The 26,397-nt window shown below is 35.8% G+C and overlaps 1 protein-coding gene across 1 annotated transcript in view; it reads left to right on the forward strand.

The window, feature by feature from the left end:
• The first annotated feature begins 5,298 nt into the window (after positions 1-5,298).
• Positions 5,299-26,397, forward strand: part of RAP1B (RAP1B, member of RAS oncogene family) — a 40,213-nt gene continuing 19,114 nt past the window's right edge. Inside the window, exon 1 of the mRNA XM_039865957.1 lies at positions 5,299-5,451. The gene's annotated coding sequence lies outside the window, so the exon portion shown is untranslated. The remainder of the gene's footprint in view (positions 5,452-26,397) is intronic.

The raw sequence follows: 26,397 nt of genomic DNA on the forward strand, positions 1-26,397 counted from the left end.
CCCTAGGATGAATGAAGCCTGTATTTGAACACTTGCAATCTGATTCCAGAGCCAATCCACTAAATAGGTGCACTTAATAGGCACTTCTGTTTTTAGATCCATTATTTTTTAAAAAAATGTAAAGCACTCCATTAGTGATATTGTTAGGTGCATTTATTTTAAAGATTACTAAAATGAAATTTGGAAAGGTTAAATAACTGCCAGAGGTCACAAATCCACTATAATCAGTTTGGAGAATCTAACCAAGGTTAGCAAGACTCCCTCCCCCCACCCCTAGCTATTTTATTTCTAATATGCCAGGCAGTGTGGTAGGTAAAAATAAATTAAGGTATAGTTTTGGTTCTCAAGGATCTCAGGATGGGGGGGAAGACAAAAGCAATTTAAGTAAAACAATGTCTGTTAAATACCAAATGACTGGTACAAACAATAATCATTAGGGAAATTTTGAGAAGTAAGAAACCACCTGGTCTTGAACAATTGCTAAGATTTAGATAATACAAAAGAGACAGGAGAGATTTTTCTGGCTGAAAGAACAACATTTCTAAAGAAATAACAGGGTAGCATGGCGCCGAAAGAAGGCAGACAAAGATAGAAATTTCAACTCTGCCCACGTATTTATAAATGGCTTTGGTCACTTAGCCTGTCTGAGCTTTAGCCTCATCTGTACAATGGGTCATTAAGAGCTACCTCCTGGAATTTGGTAATTACTATTGAGGTATGTGATTCATACACAGAGCTCGGGGGTAACTAGGACTAGAAGCTAAATACTATCATAATAATAAAGTCAAAGGGGGTGTCTAAGTCTGGAGCATCTTTGGCATGATTATATTGGCTGTTTTATTTGGGAACACCCCAGATTCTGAAAGTACTTATATGTGTTTTTTGAAGATTTCTTAATTTAAATTTCTTTGGAAATTTTCATAACAAGGGATATTCCATGAAGCTGGTTCTTTCAGTGCTTTTCTGCTTTAACACTCATTTACATGATGGCTCTGGGAATGTCATTTTCATTTGTATAGTTTGCCTTCACTACAGTTTAAGAAAGGGAGAAATTTTAAGTATAATCTGTTCCTTACATCACAGACATTAGCAATGATAAAATTATAGAACTGTTAGATTTATTTAATGTGGTGTAGGCAGGTTTGGTGGCCAACCCTACGACTGCTGAAACAGAGTACAGACAGAATTCGACATGTATCTTGAGATAAATAAGCAGTTATTCCACAGAGTAGAAAACATGCCAAGCTTCCTATATTTTCTTACATATAGGTACTTGGTTTCCCCTAGACAGAAATCTTAAAGGAACACAAACTACCCTAGGAAAGTATGAGTTCTGAGTTGTTTTTCTATAATAGCAATGCTCTAATATGCTCTTACCTGAATGATTAACCGCTAGAATTTATAAAATAACTGCACAAAGTTTGAATACAATCTTTGACCAAGAAAATAGAATGAAACTAACTGGAGATTTAAGCCGTGCTTTTTCTTTTTTTGCATCAACAAACAGCCTTCTTATTCTTCTCAACCTCTAATTCCAGCTACACAGGGTGCTGCAAAGGAATAGAACTATATTTATATATTATACACTATATATACATATGTATATATATCTTTACATATCTATATATTATACACTATATATAGCTATCATAATGATATATATAGTGTGTATACACACAAAAAAAATACATGCATACACATATATGCATGCACACACAACAGAGGGAAAACCAGTAAGAAAGAAAGTACCTTGAAGGGATCAATTTTCAATATTGTTTTGTGGATGAAATAATATATTTAAGGTTAATAACTATCCATGCTACTGAGAATCATTCTTAACTAGAAATTAAACAGCATGACTCTTGTTAATATTTTATCATTAACTATTAACTAGGAAAATTGTAAATTTGGTTTTTTTTTTTAATCTAATTTTGGATCTGAAATAAGATATTTACTTATATGGACTTTTGAAATGAAACTAATGAGGTATAGATGTTATTTGAAGTAAAACTTTTAAAGAGGCAAATAACATGAAAAATTAGAAATACTGTATCGGGTTAAATACTTCAAGAGTTAGAGGTGACCACACTATATTCACTTCCCCTAAAAGGGGGAAAACTAATGTTGAGCTTCTTCTAGTCCCAGGGGCTAAGGACATGGCTATTTTCTAAACTTTATCTTACAATACTTTGTAAGGCAGAAGTTATTATCCTCATGTTTTAAATGAGAAAACTAAGTCTCGACATAGTTAAGAAATTTGCCCAAGAGCACACAGCTAATAAATAGTGGAGCTGAATGCCGACTCTCGTGTTCTCCACTATTCCACAGTACCTTAGGAAAAGAAAATTCAGTGAATACATTTTGAATGCCTATTATGTGAAAAGCACCATGCCAAACATGAGAAATATACATTTTGAGTTTATGGATTTTATCTTCTAGTGCAGGCAGGACCAGCTACATAATTTGAGGGACCCAGGATGAAATGATAGAGTAAGACTCTTGTTCAAAAATTATTAAAAATTTTCAAGATGGTGACATCAGAGCATTAAACTGATCAAGCACAGGGCCCTGTCACAAGCTCACAAAGCTGATCCTGAGTACAAGAGGGCAAGCAATGGCCTGCTGGCCAAATCTGGCCCACTGCTGTTTTTGTACAGCCATGAGCTAAGAATAGTTTTCACATTTTTAAAATGGTTTAAAAAACGGAAGAATTTTTGTGACGTGAAAATTTCATACAATTCAAATTTTAGTGTCCATAAATGAAGTTTTATTAGAATACAGCCACACTCATTCTTTATGTACCCTATGTTTGAGTTGAGTAATTGCAACGTGCAAGACCACGTGGCCTACAAAGTCTTAAATATTTACTATCTAGCTCTTTACAGAAAAATTCACAAACCCCTGTTCTACTAGGAAGATATAAAACAAGTGACAAAAGAAAGAAGTCCTAGTGTGTTATGGGGATTCAAAACAGAAGAAACTACATTAGATTGGAAATATCAGAAAAGATGCTCTTTTTTGGAGAAAGTAAAGGGACTTTGAATAATGGGCAGGGGTGGGAAGGGACATTTCAAGCAGAGGAAATCACCTCTGCACACCAGGTAAGTGAGAAAGCGCTGTATTTGGGCCAAATAAAAAGTCCATTCTGACTGTAAAGCAGTTTTAAGTGAAAGAGAAAAGTAAGACAAGAATTTTAACTTTATTTTGGTAGGGTAGGGGAGTAACTGAAGGCTCCTTGAGAAAGAGAATGACATGCTCATTATGCTTTAAGATAATTCATCTGGCAACAATGTGTAGAATGGATGGATCTCAACAGGAACAGACCAAAGGCCATAAGGCAAGGTAGGAAGGTGCGGCTTAAGTCTAAGAGTTGAGAAATAATGCCAACCGAAACAAATGTGGTCTTAGTAGAAATGAATTACTAATAGATATGCCAATTGACTGATGGTTGGAGAAAAGGCAGAGAACAGAGTGCCAGGTTTGAAGACAGTAATTTCAAAGATGGTGATACACTTAACAAATGAAAAGGAGAAGAAACTGGTTTGCTGACAAAGATGATGCATTCAGTTTGCACACGTGACCAGTTCAAGCTGCCAGCGGAATATCCTAGTGAAGATTTCAAGGAGATAGGAATAAGGCTCTCAAATCCCAAAGTGATTTCAATGCTAAGAAAAGCAGATTCTAACATACTGCTTGAATTATCTGCATAGAGATAACAGTAATGTAACAGTAATACAAATGTAATGATTTCCAGTAAAACAGAAGAAAACAAGTGTATTTTAAACTATTTTACGCATTCTCTCAGATTCTAAATAATCCTTCCTTCAATCTTCTGAAACTGCCTGAAGACAATCAATTGCCCAAAGGTCAAAGAGGGTTTCAAAAAAAAAAGAAAGAAAAGAAAAAAATGCAATATACCTAAGTAACATCTGCTTCCAGGAAATCAGTTTCAGGCTTTCAGACTTCTCAATGGTTCATGTTACACTTGAAAAGTCAGTAAAGTCAAATTTATTTAAAATTCATTCATTCAGAATTTATAATTCCTACAGACTGCTCTGAGATTTGCCCTTGAAATTTCCATTACAAAAATAGTTTTCTAAGGAAACAGAAATTACCAAAATATGTAACATATTCAATCAATCTAAATTGTGAAACACCTAGAAAGTATATACAGAAGACAAGGTAATAATTCATTCTTACCTATCCTTTTAACTTAGGTTAGTTTTCAATTACTAGCACTTTTTAAAGGAGTAAAATTAATTGTATTCTTCATTAATCTTCCAAATTTATCGAAGTTCATAAAAATTATTTCAAGCTTAATTTATTTTGGGCGCAATTATACTATGAACTATAACTACCCAACTAGTCTTCAGTGACCACCCCAAAACCCTACTTTTCCCTGCAGTTAGCTCTCTTTGAATTTCCGCCCATTGAGACCTCGTTTCATAAAGAAAAAGCTAAGGTCTTGTACTAAGGGTAGTTATATTTTAGTCTCTTCTCTAATAATGATTGCATTCCCTTGTTAAGTTCCCTCCCTTTTTGGAACAAGGCATTTCTGGAACAGAAAGTGCTTTCTGCTGCCCTGTAGTTAGTTACATGATAAACCTATGTAACCCTTTAAAGCGCCTGAGTCGTGCATTTAAATATCCAATTTATTTTATACATATATTAAACAGTTGATTCAAGTAGAGTACAAAGTTGTTTGGGATCATGGATTTGTAAAATGAGTCCGGCAAAGTAATTTGGAAAGAGTTCACCTGGATGAAGATACCAGTGGATGAAATACTTGTCAATTCAAGAGAAAAACCATTTCAAGAACGAAAAAGTCTGTGACCTAGCCTAGGCCCCTTCACGGAGCTCTAGGTGTGGAAACTACGCGATCAGCTACTTTTACAGCCACTTACCCCGACACAAAGGAATATGCAAGCACCAACTGTTTGATGGCGTTGGTGACTGAATTACAGTTTGCATTAAAAGCACCTTTTGAGTTTCGAGGGTTTCTAAGCCCTTCGCACTACTGTAACCCGCTGGCGTCCGGGAAGCCGGCACGTGAAACCTCCCGGAGTCAGAGGGCTAAGGCGAGGTGGAAGGGACGGTGGGGGCGGAAGAGAGACACCGCGAAGAGCGCCGCGCGTGTCGGACCCGGGCTGCGGCGCCGAGGAAGGCCCCGCCCCTCGGCTCCTCTCGCTCCGCCCCGCGCGCCCCGCCCCTTCCCGGGCCGCGTACCCGCGCGCCCCGCCCGCGGACGGAAGCGAGAGCGAGGCCGAACGCCTGACGTCAAGGCGACACCGCCAAACCTCGCCCAGAGTCAGGCGTGTAAACCAGCCGGAGCGGCGGCGACGGCGGCGGCAGCGGCAGCGGCAGCGGCAGGACCGCCGTGGCGCCGGGAGCAGCGACCCGGAGGGAGCGCGAGGCGACGCTGGCTGCGGGGACTCGGTGACAGCGTGAGAGGTTCGCAGAGTGCGCGCGTGGCTGCTGAGGGGAGCGGCGACGGCCGCGCGGGGTGGGGGCCCGGGCGCCGGCTGAGAGGAGCGGGTGGGGTGCGGCGCGGGCCGGGTGGGGCGCGCGCGGCGGTCAGGGGCCCCGGCGGCGGCGGCGACGGAGGTCTCTCGGAGCGCGGCAGGTGGTGCGAGGGTCCTGCGCCCGGCCGGCGAGCGCACTGCCTCCTGGCCGGGTGGGGGCGAGCCGCTGCCGCCGCCGCCGCCGCGGGGAAACAGCGCGCTTTGCGGAAGGGGTCAAATGTCTGAAATATGGCGGAGGAAGTGAGAGCCCGAGGACCCCCCCCCACCCTCTCCCTTCTCCCCGCGACCGCAGCAGCCTCTCCCCTTGAAGTCTTCCCCCGCCCCGGAGCCCCCTCGCTGGCCGCCTCGGTTTTCTCCTGGGTGTGGGTGGAAGTTAGAACGGAAACCAGAAAGTTGTCTTTTGCGAAGACCCAGCTTCCCCCAGCCCTGAGCCAGGGCGAGGAGCGTTGTGGGGAAACCACTCCCCGGCGCCCTGCAGGCTCTATCTAGCCTGACAAGGAAAAAGTTTGCCTGAAACGGGGCTGGTTTGCTCCATTTGTTGCGGGAAGTGGCAGGGGGACGGCAGCGGAGGGAGCCCCACCTAGTCTGGCAGCAACCACGGCGAAGAGAAAAACTGTTAAAGGGGCCTTTCCCTTCGTCAGCAAGAGGAAATCTCTTTCTCTTACAGAGAGGAGAAAATCCAGGAAGTTTGAACTCTTCTCTTTTTCGCCATCTCAGTATGTCTAATTCTAAAACTGACTGTCAGAGCCATTAATTTTATTTAAAACTACCCCCAGTGGAGTGGGCCATCCGGATTTTTCTTCTGGGGAGAAAACTGATGGCTTTTGGAGAAAAGATCATCCTTGCGAATTTAAGCAGATGATTTGCTTTCCTTTCGCCTGTTCCCCTCCCATCCTCTTTATTAGTTTAGAAAAACATTTTTGCCTTACTATTCCTGTTTCGTATGAACATAAGCAGTTCTGTATTACAGTAAGGGGAAATCACATTTTTAACGGGGTAGAAAGTTGACACTTAACGAAGATTGTGATTTTAATATTTTAAAATTAATTCAGTCTAATTGAATTTTGTTTTGCTAATAGCATGTAGTAAATATATCGAATGCTTACAGCTTAAAGCTTCTAATTCGTAAATTCATTTTGAACTCTTTTTTGTAATTAGAATGTTTTTTGGACTTGCTCAACAAAACCTTGTCTTAGCAAGAAGTAACTTATAAAAAAGGAGACGTTCATTTAACTTCAAGCTTATATCACTCCTAAAAGCTGACTCTTGAAAATAGTATTTGAGTCATAATGGAGTCATGGGACTTTTTAAGGCCCGGAAAGGACGATTCAGATCATTGAGTCCTACTCTCATTTTATGGAGAAGGAAACAGGCCTAGAAAGGATAACTGGTTAGAGGTCTTGCTGACTTTTAGGACAGTAGTCTATCCATAATAGGGAACCTAGAAGAAGAAATATAACACTTTTATGGTGAATTACATTTTACAGAGGATAATATTCCCAACATACCCCCAAAAGGGATATGTACCTTAATCAAACAGTGTGGAAGAACCACTTGGGTAGTTTCATTCCCAGTTTTTAAGAGATGAAATTGAAACTCAGGAGATTAAATAACGTTAAGGACACAGAGCCCTGAATGATAGTTTTATTAGAGCCCATCCATGCTTTTAATCTCTGCACAGAGTTTTCACTTGCATTACCTTGTTTGGCATTCACAATAAATTGTGAGGCCCCTTTATCTGAGGAATCTTCAAAGTGGATCTTTAAAATACATGTAGTCAATTTGGTTTTAATGTGCTGGGTATCAGAATACAACTGAAGAGCCCACTAATAAGTTGGTGTAATTTTAAAATGTGGAATGAGGCCTGAAAGTGAATGCTCTTCATGTCTTTTGCCTCCCCTTCCTCCATGAAAGTCATCTTTCTTTTCCTATCTATGACACATGTCAATTTCTATCTTCTGTTACCTTTATCTGTATTTTTATTATCTATTCCACTAAATTGTGCTCTCTGAGAACAAGATGTGTTCTTTGTATGCCCCAAAGCGCTGGCAGGTACCTTACACATAGACAATGCCAATTTGTTAAATGGAAGCACCATGAGGGTAGGGACTTGATTTTTTTCATTTTCCACTATATTCTTAGTTCCCAGAAGCTTGCCTGTGCACGTAGTGTTTAGATTTAGGGATTAACTGTAATGAAAATTTAGAGAGAAGATATTTGAAGAGACTTTGTATTCCTTCAAAAAGTAACATTTCCACATTGGTTCTGGAAACTTTAATTTTACAAATTGATTTTCCATTTTATCTTCAAAACTATCCTTTGGTATAGAATTTCAGTATTTTAGCTTTGTGAAAGGAAGGTGAGCACCCATGTAAGGAGGGTCTAGCCAGGTTTAATAAAGAATTGATCATAAAAAACCTTGATCCATGTTCATAAGGATCTTATCAAGTGTATCTTCATATGTAATTCAAGATTGGTAGAAGGCGTATGCAGAGGTTGATAACATGGTAACTAATTATACATATTTTAAATATAAAGTCTGTGTTTGGCTTTGACTAATTGTAGATACTTGATAACGAAGTTAATCAGTGGAACTAGATCTGATACAAATTTGGCCGATTTTACAAAGATGTGATTTATTTTTTTCCCAAAAGTGTAGTTTAGGCAGTTTTATTATTGACTATCAAGATCTTCCTTATGCATGTATCATTTTCCTAAAAACTTAAATTAATGTGTTCTGTGTATGTGTTGATAAAGAGGGTGAGTATTGATCTGTATTGTCTAGATTTGACTGGCACCAGGATTAATTTAGTATTTATGAACTAAATATTCAAAAGCTGTTTTCTTTTAATTACGGCAATCATGTCACATGTTCAGTCTAGAAAAGCTTGATAGTGATCTTTCTTGTAAGACCATATAAGGTTGCAACTAAATACATGCCTTGGGGTTTTTTCCCCCCCACTATCATTTTTTGAGGACTCTGTGGTCCTAGAGATTAGGCAGAAGTTTTTACTGTTAACCTTTTTTACAGTGAATTTCTTTTAGGAAAAATTAAGAAACAAACATTTGTCTGATGCAATGATTTATTGTACCGTTGGACAAGTTTTCCTTGGCTTACCCTTGTGCTGAAAGCCTAATGTTTTTCAGTGTTCTTAGATATTTTGCGATAGTATTGAAAGGTACTAATTACCTTTTGAGGACTTAAGTCTTTTAATTTATTCTCTGGATATTTTATGAATGCGGTGGAAGCAGTAGCTATATAGAATGAATTTATCCATTTGCAGTAAAGACTGGCTTGCTGTATAATCTGTTGGACTTTGAACCTAGTTGAGCATTGGATTCTAAGACCAATTCCTTTAGTCATAGAATTTTTATTCTAAAGAAGAAAGGTTATGGGGAACTTTTGTGCTACCTTTAAGAAATTATACTTCTTTTTTTAAATGTACCACAAACAAAAATACCACTTCTCCATACATCCAGTCACTGATGTGTTTATTCCTAATGTTAGTCAAATAGAGGCTACGTAGCAACCGATTATTATTTCAGTAATGATTTGGAAAAGATTTGGATTTTTGCTTTGTTTCTCTAGAGGATCAAAAAATTTAAACTGTTTCCAAAGAGGCTTAAAACTTAGAAAATAAAAAATGAAAATTTAGGGGAATGTACCAGGTTTTAAAATAATATTTAAATTACTTATAAAAAATGCACCATGAATTGCAGAATTTTCATCTGGTTCTTATTATACAGAACAATATTCTAGAGTATTACGGTGCTTAAATTGTTTGATTGCATATTAGATGCATGAATGCTAGAAATATGTTCACTTTAAGAATTTTAGTCTAACAATAGAGTAATTACCTAATGTTATGATTTTTAGTTTTTCTTTGAGCTGATTCCTTAAGCCTACTCTTATAGTTATGCTATTTTATAATTCTGTAGTTATGCTACTACATGCACGCACACAGACCCACTGCTGTATCAGTGAGACCTTTTAAATTTGAACTGGATTCTGATCTTATGAGATAACTTGTTAGGTAATATTTTCCAGTGGTGGGGGATTAATTTTTTTTTTTTGACTGTGTACAAGTAGACTAAATAAAGATGTTAAAGGAAGAGAGCATCTATAAAAAGCAGTTATGAGTAATTTTGATCACTTTAAATTGTTGACTTCTTGAAGTCATCACTTTTACATCCCAGAGCTGTTGCTTAATTTTTCAGTACTTGGTTTGAAATTTATTTCAGTAAACATGTACTTTTAATAAAATTAGTTTCCTATATTTAAAACTTAGCTCTTGTGAAATAACTTTATTTTGAAAATATACAATGAACTGATTCTTATTGGTGAATAGCCTCTATCTGTTGTTTTCTTTTTCTTTGTCTTGTAGGAAGGGAAAAAAGATGAAAGAAAATCTGTTTTGTCCATTTAATAGCAGTTTTTGGCAAAAGGTTTTGGAGAGGAAATGGAAAATGTTATGTAAAATAAAATTCTAATTATCTGTATCTTCTCAAATTTATCTTTCTCATTAGAATATATTTTTCAAGTCACTTTACTCTGAAAATATAGGGTGACTTTGTAAAAGTTCTTATAGTTAATGGGACTGAAGGTATCAGTAAAGACTACAAATATAAGTTCTTTTCATTTAATAGTTTTTGGGTGTCAAAGTGATATGCACATTACAGCGAACTGTTAGCTTGTGTTATGCTAACATAGTTATAGCTGCTGCTTCTAAGATTATATGTTTGTCTTTCTAATTTTCTTATTGAAGTGTTTAGAATACAGAAAAGTATAAAGAGGAAAACTAATATTACTTGTAATTCTCCCAGTACAATGAAGTTTTAAGCTAAATTTGTACTTCTCGTTCTGAATCATTCCTACCTCCTTGCTTTCTTAGTGGGAAAGAGGACATATACTGCTTAGAGTTGTTGAGGATTAAATGGAGTATTATTCATAAATGTTTATAAAAGAATATGTTAATGTAGTATTCTTATTTATAATAAAGTTTTTATTCCCTGTAGCATTGCTACTCCTAATCGAAGTTGATTTGATTATTTGATTTTTACGATTCCCATTAAGGTCTGAACAGGAAATGAAAAAGAATAATTGTGATTGTGAACAAAACAAATTATCTAGCTCAGTGGTTTTCAAAGTATGGTCCAACAAATCCTAGACATTTTTAGGGAGTCCGCATGTACAAAACTATTTTTACAGTAATATTGAGATGTTCTTTGCCTTTATTGCTATGTTGACATTTGTACTAGTGATATAAAAGCAGTGGTGGTGGATAAGACTTCTGGCACCTTAGAATGAATCAGGTCAGAGCGCCAAACTGTATTAGTAGTCATTATATTCTTCATTTCCATGCATTTGCAATTTAGGAGGGGGACATTTTTCACCTAGATGTATTAAATGAAGAAGTAAACTTTTTAAATCAGATCTCAACTCTTGTACACGTTTTAATATACTGTGACAAAATGGTAAGTATTTAGTAAAATGCTTTTTGCTGCTATACTGAAGTAAAATGGAAAGGCATTTGTGTGATTATTTGAGTTGCAAGTTGGACTTGCCACTTTTTTCATCAACACCATTTTTTTTTTTTTTCTTTTAAAGAATGCCTGACAATGGTTATTCGGACTTGGGTATTAGGCTGACACTTTTCTGACAGCTCTTGACAGTTTCCCAATATTTAAAAGATTTTTCTGATATTGGTGATATTAACATGTTTTTTAAAAAGAACTTATAATGAAATGTGTCAATATTTGAAGATCTGCATAATTCTCTGAACCAGTATTTTCCAGGTGACCAGTGCATGATATTAGAAAATCATGCTGAGTAAGAAATCCTTCCAAAGTTCTAGCTAGACCAATGGATTTTAATGTTACAGAGAACATAAAATTGATAAGGTTTCTTATTCCAATATATTGTAACCATTTGTTTTTTGGTGTAGTATTAAAGACAGATATCCACACTTATCTGAAAAAGCTATTAAAATATTCCCACTGTCTGGTTATCATTCACGTTTATTTATTTATTTTTTTGGTATTCATTTTTCAATGCTTTGTTCTGAGTGTTTAACATCATCTTTGATTTATATTGTTTATTTTGAGATGAGAAGAATAGGAACTGTAGGTAAATATGAGGCAGTGTTATATGTGCTTTATCTTGAAAACTGTTATTAATATAGAATTGTTTTAGGTTTAATTTCTTCGGTCTTTGAATAGTCCATTCTTTCATCACTATAATAGATGAAATTGTTATTTTTTAAGCCTATTTTTGGTTTTAATTCTTGTTTTGTACACCTGATTAATCATCTTTAGATAGATTGCATGTGTGTCCAAGTTTTGGCATAACCTTAAAAGAGCAGATTTTTAATAGTTGACTTTCACAATTTTAGGGTATGTGGTAGCTTTCCTATAATGAAGCTATGGACTTTTTCCCATATCAAGTTTAATAATGTCTCCTGGACCTGAGAATTTGGTGTGTTGTCTACCTTCAGTAGATACTTTTCTAAAGCAAATGTTACTGGATAATGTTTTTCGCTTCTAGGAGAGAGCTGTTTCTTTTTCATGTTTGTTTAAGAACGATTGTAGCAATCCTTGTTAAACAACTATTTTTATAAACCTCATGTCATAGGATAGTTCCAAGTTTTAAAGGATTTTTAGACTAACCTGCATTAAGTTCAAGTAATAAGCTTCAGAAAAAAAGTTTTATGAAAGAAGAAAGATAAATTATAGTTTATGCTCTGCTCAGTTCCTTGGAAATTTAGTCTCATTTCTCTAGAGATAATAAAATTGGTGTGTTCTGTGAAGAAAGAAGGTACTGAGTCTGAGCACTACTATTGGAAAGAACAGGGTTGACTTCAGAGGAAGAGAAAGAGGTGTGGCGTGGTCTAGGGAGAAGTAAGTACAAAACTTCTAACTTCAGAGTAGCTTCAAGGATTAAACATAGCAGAACTCCTCCTACCTCCTGGAGCTAATCTGACAGTAAAGGAGGGAATTTAGTAAGAAGTTTCAGTTCTCCCTATATTAATTAATTAACTGGTTAGCTGTTCTGGCCACTCTGAATTAGGAAACCTACTGAGATCATATTTTATGTCCAGGACATCCAGATTAGTAGTCACAAGGTTGCCCCTGGCTATTATTGCTTATACAGTTTGTTGCTGGTTTTAAAAACAAACAAAAATTATATGGAATTTTATTTTAGGTTTTTATTACTTAAGCTTTTTTCCCCTCCAACAGCCCTGTCACCTTACTTCATCATCCTTCGACAAAGAGAAGACAGAATTTGCAAGCTTTTAAAGACAAGAGCATTCGTAATGTTTTTCTATTGTCTGTGTGAAAGTGATGATGATGATAATGGGCAGTGAAGAGATGGAAGGGCAGGAAGTAGAGCAGAAAAGAGAGTGAGGATGGTTAAGAGGTTCTCCTAATGAGCAGGACTCCTGTTATATTGCTATTGACTTTAGAGTTCTGGTTTAAACAGGAATGATAAACCCATTTTGAAAAGCACTTGTGATGCTTTAATGATAGATCTTGTTTACCAGAGGGGTCCTATGTAGAGAATAAATTGGTCTTCTCTCTCAGTTAGAGATTATGGTATTAAAGTAAAAGTTTCGTCACTAAAGAATGTGAGTTAAGAGTTCTTTTGCTCTTTCTACTCTCCAATAAGACAGTATGCACTTTGCTGTGAACTTTCAGGTGCTCAAATTGGATACTTGTTTCATTTTACTCATAAGTTTTAGCTGATTCCGTTGAGCATGAGGGGTTAACCTGAAAATGACGTGCTAATTTTGAGTAGTTGCTAGACCTTTGGTTCCACCAGTTTGTCTTAAATAACATGGTTTTGTGGTGATAACTTTGACCTTGTTGCCTTAGGCTTCAGATTGTCTCTGGCACTGGCCATGAAGCCTTGAACAAGTTGACTCCTCTCTTAGAACTTATCTTTATGTAGAGGAAGTTTAATTGAGAGGCTATTAAGGTCTTTTTGAGCTCTAAAATCTTGTGTTTCTGTGATTTGCCCTTGTTTAAGTCACCATCATCTCTTGCCGGGACTCTACAGGAGCTTTCTAACTTGTTTTCATTCTTGTCTTTCTCTACCTCAGTCTCTACCCAGAACACAAAGTCATCTTTTAAAATTGTAAATCAGATCATGTAACACCCTCCAGTCCCAATTTTTCTCCAGTGGCTTAAAATAACCAGATTCAATTCTTGCTTATTACCCTGCAAGTTTATCTCCTTTCACTAAACTCTAGCTATACTAGACTTTTAAAATTAAAGTACAGTTGACATACAATACTGGACTTCTTTCTGATTTTGACCCAACAAATCCTTTATCACCTTTTGAGTTTAGGTGCTTACAACTGCTTTCTGTCTATCATGATTTTCCGCCAGCTATCTGCAATTCTGCCTCAGTCTCAACATTAGATCTCAGCTCAGGTGTCGTATTTAGAGTTTTTTCTTGATCACCTTTTATAAAAGAGTATCCCCTCTTCATTACTGTCATAGTTCTTATAATAATTTACCCATTTATCCTCTCTTCCCCTCTAAATTGTTTCAGGAGGGCAGGAACACCATGCCACTTTTCCATCACAATCTCAAATGGTTAACTCAGTAACTGGCACATAGTAAGTACTCAAAAATCATTTTAAGTGAAAGAATACAGAAAGTGTTTGGTGATTTGTCCTTATCAGTCCCTATTATAAGCTGCCTTTGCATAATTTTTTGTTATATTGATTTTCAACTGTAATTCCTCATTATTTAGGGGAATCTGTCTCTTGATCAGAGGACTCATTCATCTGACTTCATGTTATTGAAAGCTGATTGTTCTCAGTTACAGTATGTTAGGATTAAATTGAGTAATTAAGCACAAATGGTTCTTAGCAAAGACATGAAAAGTTAATGCAAAATGTAAATAGCGCTTCAAAATAATAATCAGTACCCAAATGAGTGGTACTGATGAATGTTTACAGTCAGAAAAAGAAGAAAAAACTCTAGTAGTCCAAGAAGACATTAAAAATGAGGTGGCATCTGTACACGATATTAAAGGGGTTTATAAGTTTTAGACTAACAGTGAATCAGGGCAGGTGGCAATACAGAAATTAGAAAGTGCAAAGTACATTCAAGGGAGTGCTTTCCTATAGTATAGGGGTCCCCAACCCCTGGTCTTGGACTGGTAGCAGTCTGTGGCCCATTAGGAATGGGGCTGCACAGCAAGAAATGAGGAGCCAGCTAGTGAGCAAAGCTTCATCTATATTTGCAGCTGCTCCCCAGGGCTAGCATCACAGCCTCTGCCTCAGATCATAAGGCATTAGATTGTCATAGGAGCTCCGGTCTCTGGTGCCAAAAAAGGTTGGGGACTGCTGCTACAGTGGATGTTTGTGAAATGCATTATAGGTCCATAATTCTCACGTATAACCCTAGGCGCCAGGGATTTGGGAATTCAGAAATTTTGGAAAGATCTGTTTTGAATTTTAGTAAGAGTAATCAAACACTTAAATATTTACAGAGTGAAACATGAATAGTCACACCAAGATAAATAAAAACTATAAATAGCTTCATATCAGTGTGTAAGTGAAGTTTTGCTGTGTGAAAAATTTATATCAGGTCAGGTTTTGCCACAATGAGTTCACAAACTTTCAGATTTCAGAGATTTGGGGATTTCAGAATTTCTTTGAGGTCTGAAATCATTACTTTGTTTTTGAGGAGGACAGCAGGACCTGAAAATGTTACTTTAAAGCATTTAGCTTAGAAACAGTCTCTACCAAGGAATTCTTTTTAAGGCTGACTCAGTGGAATGCAGTGCTGAGGAATGAGTCTAAGGGTCTGGAAGAACCACCTAATTCCTTAGTTAAAGTCCAGTTAAGTGTTTGGAAATAGTGAAGATTCATCTCTTTATATTGGTGCCTGAAAAATAGTGTTAAAAAAAAAAAAAGTTTAATGATTGAGAGCTCACATTTTAGCCAGAGTTTTTTCTTGGTAGCTTTTTAAAGTCAGTAAGATACTATGCAGTTTGTCTCCCAATTGATAAAGTTTCTAAGAATTTTATAATAAATTTAATTGTGAGGTAAGAGTACAACAGAAGATTAGAATAGGAACATTATTTTTAAATCCTTGATGGAATCACTTGGTACTGACAAGAAAAGAAGTAAATATCTGAAGGTGCTACTTTGAAACAGAATTGATTACAAGAAGTCCCTGACCACTTTTTGTGTTTTCCCCATATGCTCTGTGTATTCTAGCAGCCTGATTAACATCCAAACTTCAGTTTGCGTTGCCTTTTTCCATTCATTTGGCATATACTAATATCCAGAACTTGTATGTGCTGTTTTTTGACACTGCTTTTTGGATATCTCATAGAATTGCAAAGACGGGCATGTTTCAAAGCTATTTTTTAAAAAAAGTGCTTGCTTACCTAACAGTTATCATGTAAGTGGAATAATGAATGGGAGAGCCAAATGTGTATTATTTATGACTTCCAGAATGTAGCATGTTTTTTATTTTTCTTAGTGGTCTGTATTTTACTGGTTACTAAGTGTGTCTTTGAATAAACTGAAGAGGGTAGCGTGTAAAAGGAATAACTGTTAAATCAGTCAAAAACAACTTCATGAAACAATTAGCTGCACTAGCCAGTGTGGGCTGTGTGCAGCTAAACTGCCACGTAGATTGAGATATTAAAATTATTCGAAGAAATTAGGAGAAGTTCTGTGCTTCTACTGTTTTTTGTTAGTTGGTCAGTTTTTCTCCTCTGAACTTTTGGCAGATTTACTAGGGAATTTTCCATTAGGAATGTCCTGGTCTTGAAATTTTATTTAGAATGTAATGTAGTCAAGCAGATAAGGAACTCACGATTCTAAAATCATGGCATTTTTATTATGGTTTCACAGGCATTTGGAGGCAGTCATATTAAGATTTGTCATTTAATCCTGGTTAGGGTAACAATAAAATGAAATGAAGTATTTTTTATAGTCATTTGTTCTTTCTCTCATGGAAGACAACTAATTTTATTCCTGAATTCAGCTTTATGTTGAAACAGACCGTAAAATTATGTTTAAAAAAAAGATTCTCCCATCCTTGTGGAAGGTGACATATTATAAAATCTGAGTATTTATATTAAAAGAAATGTTTGTGGCATTCTTTTATTAATGAAAATGGGTGTGGTTTGTTCTGGGATCCTTATCCTTAACTTGAATTCTAAATTAATCTGCTAGTACAAAAGTGCCTCACCTCTAGTTTCTTGTACCTTTGCCCCAACAGCTCATAAACTGTACTTAGAGTAGTACTTGTTTGAAATACTTGAAAACGAATATTTTCCTTAACTAATGAGAATATATCTGTGGTTAATGTGGTTATCTCATTCTGCAACTTGTTCAGGAAACATTATTGAGCACCTTTGGTGTTAGTGTTAAATTCTGGACTCAAAAATTCAGGACACCATGGAGAAGATGTGGCTTTAGCTAGGAATAATATCTAGTTACCCTTCTTACCCCTAATGATGGTCATCTCTTTTGAGTGGGGATGTCTTTTTTTTCTGTGATTATGGAAGCTAATACATTAAGAGTGGGTTGTTTAAATTACTAAAGAATCTGATTTCTGGAGACATGAAGAATCACAGACCCTTTTTTCTTTTTTTTAATGTTAAATTGGAGAACACTTATTTGGAGACAAAAAGATGAATAAGAAGGTCTCTGGTGGTCCCTGACTTTTTTTTTTTTTTTTTTTTTTTGCTAGGGATATAGGTCTTATGGTCTTGAGGAGGAAAGAAGGTGTTATCAGAGTTTCCAGAGGTGCTTTTAAAAACTTTTACAAACACAAAATCTCTACTATAATGGGAGCTATCATCTTATTTAACTATCCTCGGCTTCTGGGTCTTCAGATTTAAATTCTATCTGACCTTGAGAACCTCCCCTGCCACCATTCCCAGTAGTGACTTTGTTTTGCCACCTCTTCAAGTACCCCATGCATCGTTCCTTACTTCCTTTCATGCCAGGGTGTGACCCACATAGGCCAGACTACATCTAACAAGTGTAACATCTGACTAAAAACATGTTATTATATAGACTTACAGATGTGTATGTGTTCACGTTTATCTTTAGAGACTCACAAGTGTCTGAAGACAGACCTAAATGAGTTTTAGCAGACAACCTTGCTTTATAAAAATGAAAATTCCAGGCACTGGCTCTCCCAGTTTCCCTTGTAGCTAGGATGCAAGTGCTTGACGTAGGCCTGGCAAACAGGATTTTTCTAAAATATGAAGGGAAACCTTGCAGAGCTCCCAAAGGCATGAATGTTTTTGTTAGACTGTTTATTATATTAACTACTTCCAGAATCAAAGTGGGCAGATTTAGTAGACCAGATTTAGCTTCATATGCAAATACTTTACCCAAGATGTCTTTCTTTTCAATTTTATCTATAAAGCTTGATGGAGTTGTTTGGGGGTTTACCTTCTTGTCACACGTTTTCCTGCTAACACTGTTTTATCATCCCCACGAATGGCCTTAAACAACTTAATCCGTGGACTAGTGAATAAGGTCCCTGTTGAACGAATATTGTAAAAATGAGCAACATTAGCTATGTCGGAACCAAAATCATTGTTTTTGGTAGATGATTTTCAAGCATTCAGGTGGGCCATTCTCAGTGATTTCTTTCAGGATTTTTGCATATTATTTTGCAGCTAATTTATCTTTGTAAAACTCAGACAATAGTGCTAGATATTGAAAGTACTCTACAACAGAAGTTTGAGTTACAACCCTCTTTCTCCTTCTAAACACCTGTAGACATTGATAATTGAGAACTGTACTCTTTCCCTTTGAGTCCAGTTAATCTCAGAATCATTCTTAACTTTGCACTCCAAGTAGCCGTTAATATTTTGAGTTGATGTTTGAGCTAAAACCTATTTGCTACTAGTGAATTAATGGACAAGATCTATCCCTGTCTCTTCCAAGCTCTAGCCTATAGGGCAGGTATTGGCAAACTTTTTCTGTAAAGGGTCAGACAAATATTTTAGGCTATGTAGTTTCTGTCTCAACTCTGCTATTGTGAGTAACCATAGACAAATGCAGTTACATGGCTTTGTTTCAACAAAACTTTATTTACAAAAAAGATAAGGCGACAAATGAGATTTGGCCTGAGGCTGGAGTTTGCCGGCCCCTGCTCTAGGGCAAAAAACTGGTTTTGATTCAGCCTTCTGTATTGCAGGCACTGTGTTAAGTGTTGGTTATGCAGCAATTAACATCACACATAGATCTCTGGCCATGAGGTATTTAAGCCTTATCTGAATATTTTTTATGCACAAGGACAGAAAAAGCAGCTTTTTGAGAAAAATATGGTCTGCCCCATATCTGCGTCATTTGTCAATACAAGTGAGATCTTAGGCAAATACCCTAAGTGCCATGTTTTATAGTAGTGGTACTAACTAAAAGGAATCTCAATATTCTTTGGATAACAGATATTATGGTATCAAAATGAACATCCTGTTCTGAAAAATAGAGAGCCTGAGAAGTATGCATTTGGTATCTGTACTGCTTGCACGTAGTAGGTATGAATACTTGGTATTCATACACTATTATAGAATAAAGCAGAAATTACCAGTTACCTTAACTATCTTTTGTCAGTCTCTTACAGTTTCTTTCAAATATATGCAGTGTATATTGTTTCTGACCTCTTGATTTTGGTTTTCATCATCTTATAGGTTTCTGTTGTACACAGTTCATGCATTTTAAAAGTAGGCAGCATATTAATCATATTTTAATACAATGCTAAACACTTCTAAATGTATTGTCTAGCTTCTATTAGAACTTTTATTCATACAAAAAATACCTGTTTTCTTTATTGGTATGTTTCTCCTCAAAATGTCTAGTACTGTTGCTTACAAAATGAGTCAGAGCTCTTGACCAACACTTAAAGATTTCTGTTATCTTAACTATAGATTAGAGTCTGTTGTCATTTCCCAGTTTTTTTGTACACTGAGATTGTCAGACTGTGCTTTCCATTGTCTACTAATCATGTTCCTGTTTTGCTACCTTCTGTGTCTGTGCTCTCATTATTCTTTTCCTTGGTATGTTCTTCTATATTGAAATGCTATAACTTTTATTCTTTTGCCTCCTTCATAAATCTGTTCCTGACCTCTCTTCTTCTGAATCCACATAATTTTGTTTTTCTCATATTTTTCATGTTTGTATGTCTCATCTTTTCTACATAATTCTAAGCTTGGGAGCAAGTATGTTTTGTTCATCTTTTTAACCTTCATGGTGACTTCACTTAATGCATATTCAAATCCTAAGTAGATGAAAGGTACACTTTTCTGATTAACCAAATTAGTGTTCCTTCATGATAAATAAATGAGGAAACTCATGTCAAAATACATCATACATTGTAAAGGCTATACCAAATATTGTCTTTTACTATAAACACTCAAACTTGGCTCTTATGCTAAGTACTGCACACAGTTTGGTTTTTTACTTCCATGTTTTATTTCAGAGAAAAGTATGATTCTGTTGTGAAAAAGTAAGTTATATGGTACCCCAAAATGTTTGCAAGCTGTTTTCTAAGCCTTCACAGTTCCACATCTTTAAGATTATGAAACATGAGAGGAATCAAATTCCTATCAAGATGTATTCCACCTAAGATGACCAACCATCTTGGTTTGCTCAGAACTGAGGATTTCCTGGGACACAAGATGTTTCAGTGCTAAAACCAGGACTGCTGGTCACCCTGATTTCACTTAATGATGTAGCCATCTCCTTTGCTTATCACTGTTAGCATAGTTTCAAGGAAGTGTAATAAATGCCTGGTAACTAGGTGATTTTGTGGGAGTGGCGTTGGGGGCACTTGGGCTTTTATTTATTAAGTTTCTGAATATTATTTATTTTGGACAGACATTCTTTAATGTTCAAATGAAAATAGAAAAGTGATTCATCTATTTAGGTATGTATTTGTTTACGACATATGGCAGTCTTATCAGAAGCTGTTGCTACTCAAATTTTTAATTAAAAATTTCACAATCTTTCAGATGATTAATGCTTTATTTAAAGGTACTTTATTAGCTATAGTAAAGTCTGAGGTGGCCTGAAATTTTCTTCTTAGTTCTCGTTAAAGTGATGTAAGCTTTGGTCATAGATTTGAAGAGACTGCATGTCTAAAGAAATGTCTAGGATAGTCTGTGCCTTATCATTCATTCCTTTGCTGGAATTAGCATTTGTAGGTGTTCATATTATATAAATCAGAGAACCCCATGGCTGAGATCTGATAGCGCGTATATAACTTAAAGGGGCTATTAATCCTTGCAAATTTTATCAGCTATTAAGTTATAGGGACATGCACTGTGCCTGATGGTATTGGTGGAAAAGAGCCATTAAAAATATTGATATTTTATACTAAAAAGGATGTTAAAACCTGATTTCTACTCCCTACACCCTTTTTGGGGGGTTCTTCCCATTTTGTAATTATTAAATTTTAACGTGCCTCATGGGGCTACGTGGAATAAATGTCCTTAATTTGATTAATCTGTAGGCTAAAATAGGCTCTTCTGGTATGGTTTGTTTGCTTGTTATTTGTTATTTTTCTTTTAAGAATGTTAAGAGTCCTTTTGATGTTTTAGCTTTTTGTGTTTCTTTTTGCCAGCTTACAAGACTTGCCAGCTTTTATCCTGGACCACATTGTTGTACAAAAGTTACTTGTGCCTTTAAAGCAAATGTATCTAACATTATATTCCTGTATAGAAGTGAGTAAAGATATGATTTGGGTGATGAAAAGAAGAAAATGGGAAAATTTAAGTTGAGAAAGAATGGCTTTTTTTTTTTTTTTTCCATAAGAGAAGGAAGAAATCTATACTTCACTTATATTAGTAGTAGAGTCATCGTTTCGGTTGACTTTTAGTAGGTACATTTATTTTTTTAGACTGTAAAAGAATGTGAAGTAAGCACTGACAGTGATGTCACCATAGCAGTAGCATGTGTTTATTCCTAGAGAAATCAGCAATAGGTTGTAAAGCCTCCTGTTCACAGAAGGCTTTAGATAAACAGGAAAAGGAGCAAGTCCAAAGGCACTGTGTGGGCAAATGATTTTTATGTTATGATTTATGTACAATACAAAATAGTCACTGAGTGTTTTACACTGAGAAACCCATTAAGCCTAGAAGATTTTGGGTTTTATACAATATTAATTTTTTTCTGTTCATATTTCCATTTCTCATTAACTGGCAAAAGAGTCCATCAAAGTTCATTTGATGAAATCTTACAACTAAAACTATAAAACCTTAAAATTGAGATTTGTAATCATCTGAATAAATTATTTATTTCAAATTAATAAGCCAGGAATATTGAATGGTACACATGGTACATTTATAATCAACTAAACAAACCAATGTTCTGTTCTATGCCTGAAGCCTTTCGAACACAAGCAGTGAGCATCTTCCTTCTAATCTCTTTAGGAAAAAAAGATGCTACTACCATGTCCATACCATGTCAGTTTTTACTCTGCTGTCTTTGAGACCTATTCCAAAAGATAAAAGATATATAATAAAAATAAGTCTATTCCTCTTAGGTACCCTATCTGGTATAATGGCCTCACAGTCCATCTCATGCGGCGTCTTAGTTTTCTGTCCACACTCACCTAGTCAGTCACCATATTTTCTTAATACTCGGTTTCTGTGATCTTTCTAAAACAGATGTTTATATCCTTTCCCAACTTGCAAACTGTCAGTTTCTTATAGAAAATAAGTCAAACTCTTAAGCAAAGAGGGTCTCCTTCCTTAGCCACCTACCTCTCCCCTGCAATGGGTGTGCTTATGACGTGATGAATTCTCTCATGCTAATCTTTTTCCCCAGAAAACTCTCATTATCCATTGAACTCCCCTAGTCTTTTAAAACATCCACTGATCTGGTTTACATATCCACTTAGACAAGAAGCCTGTCTGACCTGTCCTTACAGGCAGAGAATTCTCTTCTCTGCACTCATAGCACTTTGTTCTGTAGACCCTGCTTGATTGTGAGCTAATGCAGTGCAAACAGTGTAAACATTTTAATATTCCAAACTAAAGTTTCTTCTGGGGCATAAAGGCCACTAAAATATGGTTGTCATATTTGTTTTTCTCCCAAATTTCTGGGATGCCTTACCTCTTTATCACAATTAAAACTAACATGTCTAATCTGATCATCGAAATTGAAATATATAATAAGTGAACGTTTTCCCTTAATATTTGCTTCCTGTATCCCCCTTTTCCCGTGTGAGAAGTAATGAGAGCCCTTATAAGGTAATGGAGTGGAGAGAATGAAATTGATTCCAGAGACACCAAGGTAGAATGGATCAGACTTGGTAATGGGATGAAGAAGAGAGATCAATCAACTACAACTCTCCCAGATATACGGTTCTGTGGAGTGGAGTGGAGTAGAGTGGAGTGGAATGGAGTAGAGTAGAGTATGCTTTTGAAGTCCTTTGGGTGCTTCAAATTTTAAGCACTGTAAATAGCTAGGTAGATGAAATTTTTTTCTTAAATAGCAAGTAACATTTACTGCCTGATTATATGTTACCTGGTATTAAACATTCTGGGTAGGGTTACTTATTCCATTTGAATCTTAAAAACTAAGCAGTAATACTGTTATTTCCATTTTCAGATGAGGAAATGAGGTACAGAAATTAAATAACATGACCAAGGTCATTTAGCTAATCTTTGTTAGAACTGGCATTCTCATCGAGGAAATCAAATCTAAAGCTTGTGCTTTTATAACTGTTGTTATATATTTTCATTATTTTTTCTCTTTAAAGTATAGTAAACTAAGGCCTCTGTGTATGTATGTGTCAGATTCCAGGGTATATAGCAAGTAATAAAGTTAATGTCCATAGTTAGGTTACCTAAACTGTGTTTGGAAGATGCAGCACATCTTTGAGTCACTATGTATGCTTATAGAATTTACAGCTAGATCTTACAAGAGGAAAAAAACTGACAGGTTAGTTTTTAGGTCATGTCCAAAGAAGTCTTGGGAGCAGGGGAGAGTTCTACACAAATCCAACCTGTTTGGGAGGGATCTGATCAAACTAATAAGGGGATCTTAAGCCTGCATTATTTCTTCTCTGCTTTTGAAACATTGTTGGAACTTCCATTTCTCTTTTTGACACTTAACTACCTTGCTCATCTATTGACTTTGCTGAGAAATTGGTTAAGAAATTGGTTCCTCTGTGTTTGTCATATTACTGATAAATTGTAATCCTCTAATTAATATATTTTCTCAGAGATGTGATAAAGTACTGAACTGAAAAGTAACTACTATAGTAACTCCAGTAATAAAATTGGAAAACATAACCTTCAATTGCATATCATAGTATCTGTTAGAATAAGCTTTATTTACTGGCAATATTAATCCACAAAATGGTCAAGGGAAGAATTTTTTCTTACCTGAGGTATAAATATAATCAGAATAGAGAAAATGCTATAAACAAATTCTACACTTGACTAGATTTAGAATTTTAGTTCACAGAGAAGACTTTCCTCAGCAGAATATAAGATTGGAAACATTTCCCATGTGCCCTCATTATGAGAGAGAGAGACAACTCAAAGTAAATATAGTAGGCAATATTCATTTTAACAGCTTTCTGTTTATTTTGTAGTTCCCCATTAGAAGTTTTATTATTAAAAGAGGGTATAAGAGGTAGTGTTTAGGCTTCTTATTTCTTCCTCCAAAAATAATTTTTAAATCTGCTCAGATTTGAATTTTGTCATTGTGTCCAACAAATTAGTACCAGGTTCTTGACTTTTAAATTAGTTAATTTTATTTGAGAATGAGAAGAGAGCACAACAATTCTTTTTAGCTGCTAAAATAGTACTTTGGGAGTCGGAGGCGGAAAGAAGAAATCAAGTATCATCTCTTCCAGAAAATGTTCAGTGGGAGAAGTAATGTCACTTGACTTCAGGAACCAGTAGTTAAGTGTTTTTACTTAGCCCTTTATAATTTAAGATTAAAGAATTTCAGACTGGTTGGTGGGGGGGAGGTGTTTTAGCGAAACAACTTGAGAATAGAATTGCTCAAGTTACCAGTGTTTTGGGAAAGTTTTGATTTAACTATCGCTATTTGGAGACCCTTTGACATAATATTTCAAAGGAAAGGAATTTTTCTTTTAAAATGTTGCTTCTCACTTTTCAAGGATTTAATTCTTATAACCTAGTTTTTACATTTATTAATGAGATTAAAGGATAAATCAGATTATGAGGTTGAAAGGGCTATCTCTGGAACCCAAAAGTTGATGGTTTTGACACTGTTCCTGCTGTAGGGTATTTTCTTTTCTGCTGGAATTATAATTCCTCTACAAGGCACATATAAGAACTGTTTTTTATGCCAAATTTGTGTGGTTCATTTTCAATTGGGATTTGTGACATATGTCAATAATTGATGTGAACTTAAATGGCAATTTACCTATAAAAAATAACTGGTTAGTGGTCTTTTAAAAATCTAAATCATTCCTTTCTGTGCTGGAAATGAATTATTAGTCTTTAGTCAGTCTTTTATTCAACAAACCTTTCTAGACCAAATAGGGTACACCAAAATAAATATGTGCATCTAGTTGATGATGGTAATGACTGACACTTAAGGTTTTTGTAGACTACATACATTCTTATTTATCTGTCCATCAACTCTGTGAAATCGGTATTATCATTGTCCATGTTTTTCAGATTAAGACGCAGACCTAGAAATAAATGGCAACCCTCTGGTAAACTGTATAGTTAGCCCATTGTAGGTCTTCTTATTTCCTGATTTCATGTCTTGCCACCCAGAGTTGCAGAGGCGGTTTAGTATTTACTTTAATGTGTATAAGGAAAACTAAGTTTGGCTTCTTTCTTTATTGATAATGAATTGACTGCACTTGGTTAAGTCTCTAAAAATGTCAGTTGGTTATTTGCTTTCATCTTCTTAAAATATAGGATTGCTTTATTTCATCTAAACATAGATCCACCATTTCAGAAAACAAATAACTCAATTTCTTTGCTTTTCAAGATAATATTGATTCAGGCATTTTCAAGATAACCTTGGTTACAAACTTTGTAACTGGGTTAGTACAACGTTTTCTTAATTCCTTTGTTTTGTTGCCATGAGCTGTCCAGTGGATCCTAGGCAAATCTCTGTGACTCTTCCAAATCCAAATTTAACTTCAGCCACAATTTAATTGGCACAATATTCCACCAAAGATGTTGATTTAAAAATACTAAACAGAACAAAGCCTAATGGAAGAGCCTTTTGTTGGAAACAGGATTTAATATAACTCCATTGAGAAAAGACTCTTTGGTATCAAGCCATGTATTATTTTCGTCTTAATAGAAGTCCTGTATAACCACCCTGTGTAAAACAAGCCCTACATTTCCACACAAATTCTCATACCTTGCTTTATTTTTTCCTCCATGGTGCTTATCGCATCTAACATTTTATATTGATTTTTTGTTTCCCACCCCCAGATTATAATTTTCAGGATAGGTCATTTGTTCACTGCTTTATTCCCATTGCCTAGAGCAGTGCCTAGCATGTAGTAGGCACTCATTATATATCGATGTTGACTCTTGAATGCTATACTACAGTAATCTTGATAAAAGATATTGTTTCTTAGAATTCCTTTTTTAATCCTCAGGTTCTAGCACAATTTTTGGATCAGAGTCGACCCTCAAAAAATGTCAACACCAAGTAAATGGCCATGAGTTCTTTTAAATGCATCAGTTTATCATTTTGTTATGCTTTTTTATTTCATAATTACTCCTGTAGTTCATAATTAGAGGCAGTAATTTTTACATAGAAATACATTTTGGACTAAAACTTCACAGTTTTTATTTTCTTTGACTCATACCTCTTCAGAATTTTCTGTTCAGTATCATAGCATCCATTATTTTGTTTTTGTGAAAATA

The sequence above is a fragment of the Pteropus medius genome, unplaced genomic scaffold (assembly GCF_902729225.1).
Source record: "Pteropus medius unplaced genomic scaffold, Ma_sr-lr_union100, whole genome shotgun sequence".
Classification (NCBI taxonomy): domain Eukaryota; kingdom Metazoa; phylum Chordata; class Mammalia; order Chiroptera; family Pteropodidae; genus Pteropus; species Pteropus medius.